The sequence below is a fragment of the Cyprinodon tularosa genome, unplaced genomic scaffold (genome assembly GCF_016077235.1).
Source record: "Cyprinodon tularosa strain WSP-4 unplaced genomic scaffold, ASM1607723v1 ctg1007, whole genome shotgun sequence".
Taxonomy (NCBI): Eukaryota; Metazoa; Chordata; class Actinopteri; order Cyprinodontiformes; family Cyprinodontidae; genus Cyprinodon; species Cyprinodon tularosa.
In genome coordinates, this window is record NW_024037791.1 from 62,227 (window position 1) to 70,814 (window position 8,588).

At 38.4% G+C, this 8,588-nt stretch overlaps 1 long non-coding RNA gene across 1 annotated transcript; it reads right to left on the reverse strand.

Annotated features, from left to right (window-relative positions):
• Positions 1-4,778: 4,778 nt before the first annotated feature.
• On the reverse strand, positions 4,779-8,575 carry LOC119777769. The gene is made up of 9 exons (XR_005279964.1): positions 8,370-8,575; positions 8,188-8,289; positions 8,006-8,107; positions 7,824-7,925; positions 7,642-7,743; positions 7,278-7,379; positions 7,096-7,197; positions 6,914-7,015; positions 4,779-6,833 (listed from the first exon to the last, which is right to left on the reverse strand). It is a non-coding gene; the product is annotated as an uncharacterized LOC119777769 (long non-coding RNA).
• Positions 8,576-8,588: the final 13 nt, after the last annotated feature.

The following is an 8,588-nucleotide window of genomic DNA, read 5'->3' on the forward strand; positions in this document are numbered from 1 at the left end:
TCTGCTGTGTGGGCGGGAAAGGGAAAAACAGGAGACACCATGGGTCCTTTTACCAAATGCCTCTCCCCTTGGTGCCCTTCTCTTTTAGGAGGGTGTTTGGGTATCACCGTCAGTGCTGCTTGATGTTTGGGTTTTTCTTTTTCTTTCTTTGCTCTGGACAATTCCCCAATCTGTAGCTGGGTCAATCTGGTGGCCAACACCTTACTTTGTTCCTCAAAGGCCTGTTTTTCAGCCCTGTACATGTTTACATGATGTATAACATGCTCAGTGAACAGTGGCCAGTCCATCTTCATGAGCCCCACAACATCCTTCAGTTTGGCTTGCACTTCTTTGGGCATGGCCTCTTTGATGTAGGTCCTGAACAGGGGGCCAAATGTCTTCAGATCCTTCCCATCACTGCCAGTCTCTGTTTTCCATTTCTGTTGGAACCTGTGCAGGAATTGGGCTGGGCTCTCATCGTCCTTCAGGCATTCTTCTTTCAGCTTAGATGGATCACTGCAGGTGGGGTATTTGTCTCTCAAGGCTGCCCACACCTTGGGTCTTATCTTGTTGAATGGTATCTTGTCATACCGGTGTGAGGACATGACCCCTGGAAGCTGAGCTTCATCAAACACCTCTCTGGCTGCTGAGTGTCCTGCTGTTTTGATCAGCAGCGCCTTGATGTCTCCCGCAGCCAGGTTGATGCCTCCAGTGATTTCTTCCAGCTTTTCTATCCACCTGTCAGCACCATCTGCTAATGGGGTCAGTCTCCCGGCCAGAGTTATCATGTCCATAAAGGACCAGGGTACATATCTTTCTTCCTGAGGTCCTTTAGACAGCAAGGGAGCCATGTAGACCTCATCTTGCTCTTGCTCTAGCTCTCTTGCTTTGGACCTGGTTTGCATGGCGTGTTTACCGCCTTGTATTATTTGTAGATCCACATCACACTCGGCTGTGAGAGGCTCTTTTACACTTGCCCTCAGCCTGCTCTTCTCCTTGGACCCCTTATCGAATGGATGTTTTGGCGATATTAAATCTGGGCCTTCATCTTGTGGCACAACGTGTTCCCAATCTGTCACATCACTCTCCACTGTGCTCACCTCCTCCTTGCTTGCTTTGTCCATCAGGAGTTGTGTCTGTGGACATGGTGGGTCTGGGCAATCTTCCCTAGCTGCTATTATAAGCTGCTCTTCTTCCATTCTTCTTTCTTTTTCTAATTCTTCATCTCGCCTTTTCCTCTCCTCCTTTTGTCTTTTTATTGTTTCTTTTAATTTTACTAATTGTTCTTGTTGCGCCTTCTCTTTCAACTCCTTCTCCCTGTTGACGAGTTGTACAAATGTTTCCGTCAGTTCCGCCAAGTCCTTGTCTATCTTTTCTGTCAGTGACTCAGTTTCATCCAATACTACCTCGGTCTTGGGGTCTACGTGGCTTTTATATGTTGACGTGGTCCTAGGCTCTGAGCGGCATGGGGGGCCTCTAGGGTATGGTGAATGTCTGTGACGTTCTGGGGGCAGGGAGCGACTATGGGGAGCTTTCCTCCTTACTTCTGGGGTTCTATCCCTTTCGTCATAGTCTCTGCTGTAATCATACTCTTTTAGTATCATCAACTCTTCGTCTCTCAGTTTCTTTAGTGGTTCAGGTTCATCTAAGACCAACTTGGCCCTGGGTGTCGGGTGGCTTGTGAGGCTTTTCCGCAGTGGTGCGTGTTTGCGACGTACTGAGGATCGGGTACGGGCAATGGAGGATTTTTTCCTTACTTGGGGGGTTCTTTGCATCTTCTCATCCTCACTGCTGCATTCATACTCATCCTGCTGTGTGTCACTTATCTCTTTTTCTGTTTCATCCTCATCTTCTTCCAACACTACTTTAAGTTGCCCTGTAATCTTTCCCTTTCTGCCTGACTCTAACACTACGGGGTACTGGCCGGCTGCACTAGGGTGATAAGGCGGTGGCTCATGATCTATGTAATCAGGGGCTGTTGGGCTCTTATGGCGTTCCATTTTAAAATACCGCAAGATATCACTCTGTTCAGCATACTTCTGTTTTTTATGCAAATGCAATCGGTCACGCTTTTTATCCTTTTCCCGCAATTTGGCATCTACTTCATCACAACAAGAAGGATCAAAGCTGCCCTCTTTAGGCCAGCGATTTTTTCCAGATGTTATCTTATGCCATTCCGTCATGCATTTTTGAATTTTGCGTTTATTGGAAGGATGTGTCATTATAACCAATTTGGCAGGCGTCAATCCTGCAGACTGTTTGCTCCCATTGGCTCCCATGGCAATCAGCAATCACTCAACCCTTAGGGTATATGCTTATTTACCAACCTTTATAATTTCACTTTAATTTTACTTTAACCGATTCTGCTCTTTTCAATACAGATTGTGTTTTTTATTAGTATTCTTATTGTCCAATTGTTCTTCTTTTTTCCTGTTTAGATTTTTCCAATTCAAATTTTGTAGAGTTTTTTATAGATAATAATACAGTTTTATAGATAATAATACTTTGCAACTAAGAATAGTAACTCTATAATTTATACAATATGATTTATAATACCAATTGTTTATCATGTAATTATATATTCAATTTTTTTAAATCTTTATTTTGGGACTTTGTTAATTTATTTTTATTCTTTTGACTATATACTTTCCAGTTGCCAATCTGATTTACAATTCTTAATTCTCTAAATTTTGGGTTATATCTTTAACTGTGTTTTGTATTAACAGTTTCTATTGATTTTTTATTATGTCTTGATATTTTATCAATGTTATAATCTTTTATTTAAATTTCTATTAACTTATTATTATATCTTACCGTTTTATCAATATTATACTCTTCTATTATTATTAATTTTTTTACCCCTTATCTCCTTTGGTAGTAACTCTTTCACTCTTCACACAGACAAAGACACACCAAACAAACGATTATATATTTTACAGTGCACTACTATTCTCACTGTCTTCCACAGTGGCATACGCGTTTTCCCTGCTGTCCGGATCTACTCAGATAACTGAAAATAGATAACGTTCCCGGTAGAGCGGTACTATCTCTACGATTATCGCTTAATCGGTAATACTCTGGCTATCCCTTAGCCTGGCTATCGCTTAGCCTCTTAATACCTTAATACACAACACAAGCTTTTTCATGGAGCATGCCAACTATCATAGTCATCAATACCCTCACGTAACAGACGTACTATAATGTTCCGGATCTATGGCTTCCACCGACTATTGTCAAAAAACGTTTTGACCAATCTGTCCCTTCACCACTTGTCCGCTCAGAACAACATCTGTTAAGCTTGACCTATTCACCAAGTTATCAACAGTTCAAATACAGATATAAACATCCATTAATACTTAAACCATACATTCACATATACTCATACATACCTGGACTTTTCCTCCGCTTAGTCTGCCTTTATTTGTTCTCATATGAATTCTTCTCAAATTTGGAAATTTCTTCATTAAATTTGGAAAACTAAGTTCTTTTGAAGAGCTTTGTGACGCCTAACCCCTACAGGCAGTTGCCGGAGGCAGGTTCCCCACTAATTTAGAAAATTATAACGAATTGACTCACCTTAAATGGTGACTTATGGGCCCTTGGGGTTCCACGCCTTCCAGCTGGTGCCTGCGGATCGTCCGGCGTCCCCTTTTTGCTCTTCTCCGCCGCTGGCTCGCCAATTATGTCGTGTATTTTCTTTCTTAACGACTTAAAAATTGAAACTAAGTTTTATAAAAATTCAAACTTCTCAAAAGGCAGAAAAAGTCTTCAACCAAAAATGTAAAAAAAACAGGCAGAGGTCACGGATTTCCAAGTCCAGAGTGTTTTATTGCAAAACACAGCATCCACACTGAGCTGCTCTCCGGAGAAACAACTGACAATACAATGAAACAGCTTCCCTTTTATACATTTCAGGCTATGGGGCTCCTCCCCCAAGCTCCTCCTTTCTTTTTCATCATTTTACATGCATTTTCTTCGGTTAAGTCTAATTAATTTTATTTTACCGGTGGAAAGTCCTTTTCAAAACACATTTTTTATATATTTAATCAACAAACATTTTATTACATGTCATGATTACTTTTCTTATAAGTCATAATAACATATGTCGCTATTAAATCAACAACCATTATTTTCCAGCTATTATTATTTCAAAACACAGTTTTCAGTTTAGTTTTTATTATTTTAAAACAAAGTTTTCATCCAGTAATTATGATTGTAACATTTCACATAGTACTATTCAGTGATCCATGCTTGCAACATTTCACATTGAACTAGGGTGCTTAAAGCTTCAGTAAACCCTCACATTAGTACTGCTCAGGGTGTGTGTGTGTTAAAACCAACAGCTCCCGTTATCACATTTTGTTTAACTAAGCTGTGTACATCTGCACCAATGCTCCACCAACCGGCCTTATCCTGACTTTTCTGCCGCTTCTGAGGCCCAAATGACCTTGGCCATCTGCCCTTCTGTTGCTGTACTCAGAACATTATTGATCCCAACCATCTGCTGTGCTCAGAATTCTATCTTTCCTTGGAAACCTACCCTTGCAAAAGCTGCGCTTTAGGATTATTCATTAACAGTCTACTCCTGCACAGGTGCACTTAAAACTCTTTCTACTCAGTTAATCAGCCTTATCTGTAAAGCTGTACTGCTGGTCTCACAGCTCAGACTTTTCCATGCTAAGGCACAAAATGGTTAGACCTTTAAACCAAGCCCTTTATTCAATGTAAAAGATGACATGTATACAACTTTAATCATATAACCTTAATCATAGGTGCACACTAATTCTCTACATTATAATAGACATTCACCTGCATTGTGTCGCTGACTTTGTAGCAATCCCTCACACCAAGCAAGCATGTAGCGACAGTGGAGAGGAAAAACTCCCTACTTAAGAGGAAGAAACCTCCAGCAGAACCAGACTCAGTGTGAGCAGCCTTCTGCCAAGGCCGGCTGGGGATTCCAAAAAACAGTAGCTCATTTAACTCACAGATCTAATACAAGTGCTGAAAACCAAAATAGTGAAATAATAAATACACAAACTAAACACGTGATTCATAGGGATGGACAAAAATGTGTTGCAAAAAGCATATCTCAATGCCAGTTAAAGGCAGATGATTTCCAACAAACTGTTACATACTCTAATATTGAATTGACCATAAAACACCAAACATATACTTCAAAATTAGGAATTTACGAAACATGGAATACGAGATTTTAAAGCACAAGAATAAGCATAATTTATAGCCTAGTTCCTAGAAAAAAATATATTAACAGTTCATTTGTTTTAATCATTACAAAAGGTAAAGGTGGTAGCAAATTACATCTACCTACCAAAATATCTTGTATTCCAGTGCTTAAAAAAAAACTGCTATTAATCTAAGCAGTTTTACCCTGACAAAGAGGAACACATATCTCAAGGCTTTTCACATCATGCTGCGATCAACACTGAATCCAACAGTTGTACTTATTCATAAAGTAAATATCAGATATTACTATCATAAGTTCAGTATAATTTTTTCAAGCAATTAAATTTTTCTTTCTTTATAATTTTTGTAGACGCCTTGAGATGGCATTTGTTGTGATTAGTGTTAAATAAGTAATCTGAATAGTTTTGCATGTATTTCAGCCTGGTCGCTGCACAATCGTGAAAAGCCCGTTTTAAACCTAGACACCAGCTGACATCCCAAACTGAGGCAGACTTCAAGCAAACACATTGCATACTCCACTAGCAAAGCTTCTTAAATATAACCTAATGTTTAACAACATGAGTTTTGATTTGGTATCTGTTTGGATAACAATTTGATATATAGGAGGACTTTAATGAAATGTTTTTTAAAAGGTTTATTACCAAAAGAAATTCCATCACCAGTCAGAGTTACTAGTACTGGCAAAATGCAAAACATTATGCAGTAGAAAATATAACATTTTATGCTTTGTGTTTGTATGATTTCAGCCTTTTATAATCATAAATTATTCATACACATAACTCTTTTTTGTTTTTTGTAAATACTTGCGTGGTTAAAAATCCTTCCAATGACTTTGATTTTCCCCACTTGGTGCATACACCTGTATTGATATGGTTCTGATATTATATGCTCATGTGTTAAACTAAGCTTTTATCCTTCAGAATGTGTCCTAATGATGTGCTGCATTCTTGGGTGATGTGACCAAAATATACTTTATTGTTTCTACCAACATATAATTATTATATGTTTTTTTTATCTTCACAAAGCTAGTGTCAAATATTTACTTTCATTGTAGGTGAGGCATTGACATTGGCAAAAGTTTATTTTCTTCTGACCTTTGACCCACTGTGCCCTTTTGCCCTTTCAATTATCAATAATTGGTGTTATCATATTTTCTATTATAATAGTTTTCTTTAGATAGATGTTGTGTTCTTTACTATGTGAATAAATGCTGTTTTTAAGTTCTGATTGGTTGTTCCCTCTTTTCATAGGCTTGATGTCAAATGTTTAAAGATAACTGGAGTGATGCCAGGGCCTCTGTAAATCACAGCAGCTGGTTTTTGAACTAAAGGCTCCTGCTGAGGGTCAGATGGAAGTTAGGGCTGGTGATGCTCTTCACATTAACTTTGATGATTTCTGTGGGATTTTATGAACCCAATCAAGCTCCGCTTAGGCAGATATAAGTGCAGTTACACTAGTGTTACATTAAAGCTGGTGGGTATATACACAGTTTCCTATTTTTAAAGCTATTATATGTTTTTTTTTCTTCACAAAGCTAGTGTCAAACCTTTACTTTCATTGTAATAGAGGCAATGACATTGGCAAAAGTTTATTTTCTTCTGACCTTTGACCTACTGTGCCCTTTTGCCTGTTCAGCTTTTGCTTATCTGAAACAGACAAACGGAAATATTAATTACTTAGGTGTTTCTAATGTCTGAAAGAGTTGTAAAACAGTAGAAAGTGTTACCTTTCAGCCAATAATGAAGATGTTGATACCAAAGGAGGGGGTAGAGTCAAAGGGAAATAGTTGCAGGTTCCCTTCATACAGCAAGACATAGCTTTTGCTTATCTGAAACAGACAAACGGAAATATTAATTACTTAGGTGTTTCCAATGCCTGAAAGAGTTGTAAAACAGTAGAAAGTGTTACCTTTCAGCCAATAATGAAGATGTTGATACCAAAGGAGGGGGTAGAGTCAAAGGGAAATAGTTGCAGGTTCCCTTCATACAGCAAGACATAGCTTTTGCTTATCTGAAACAGACAAACGGAAATATTAATTACTTAGGTGTTTCTAATGTCTGAAAGAGTTGTAAAACAGTAGAAAGTGTTACCTTTCAGCCAATAATGAAGATGTTAATACCAAAGGAGGGGGTAGAGTCAAAGGGAAATAGTTGCAGGTTCCTTTCATACAGCAAGACATAGCTTTTGCTTATCTGAAACAGACAAACGGAAATATTAATTACTTAGGTGTTTCTAATGTCTGAAAGAGTTGTAAAACAGTAGAAATTGTTACCTTTCAGCCAATAATGAAGATGTTGATACCAAAGGAGGGGGTAGAGTCAACGGGAAATAGTTGCAGGTTCCCTTCATACAGCAAGACATAGCTTTTGCTTATCTGAAACAGACAAACGGAAATATTAATTACTTAGGTGTTTCCAATGCCTGAAAGAGTTGTAAAACAGTAGAAAGTGTTACCTTTCAGCCAATAATGAAGATGTTGATACCAAAGGAGGGGGTAGAGTCAAAGGGAAATAGTTGCAGGTTCCTTTCATACAGCAAGACATAGCTTTTGCTTATCTGAAACAGACAAACGGAAATATTAATTACTTAGGTGTTTCTAATGCCTGAAAGAGTTGTAAAACAGTAGAAAGTGTTACCTTTCAGCCAATAATGAAGATGTTGATACCAAAGGAGGGGGTAGAGTCAAAGGGAAATAGTTGCAGGTTCCCTTCATACAGCAAGACATAGCTTTTGCTTATCTGAAACAGACAAACGGAAATATTAATTACTTAGGTGTTTCTAATGTCTGAAAGAGTTGTAAAACAGTAGAAAGTGTTACCTTTCAGCCAATAATGAAGATGTTGATACCAAAGGAGGGGGTAGAGTCAAAGGGAAATAGTTGCAGGTTCCTTTCATACAGCAAGACATAGCTTTTGCTTATCTGAAACAGACAAACGGAAATATTAATTACTTAGGTGTTTCTAATGTCTGAAAGAGTTGTAAAACAGTAGAAAGTGTTACCTTTCAGCCAATAATGAAGATGTTGATACCAAAGGAGGGGGTAGAGTCAAAGGGAAATAGTTGCAGGTTCCCTTCATACAGCAAGACATAGCTTTTGCTTATCTGAAACAGACAAACGGAAATATTAATTACTTAGGTGTTTCTAATGTCTGAAAGAGTTGTAAAACAGTAGAAAGTGTTACCTTTCAGCCAATAATGAAGATGTTGATACCAAAGGAGGGGGTAGAGTCAAAGGGAAATAGTTGCAGGTTCCCTTCATACAGCGAGACATCTCATCAGTGTGGAGTTGAGAGAAACTGGTTCCATCCAGTGTGGTAAAACAGCAGAACCATTTCATCTTGTGTGTTGTAACAGAACACAAAATGCTGGTTTGCAGATGGAAATTGTTCTGAAAATTTAGA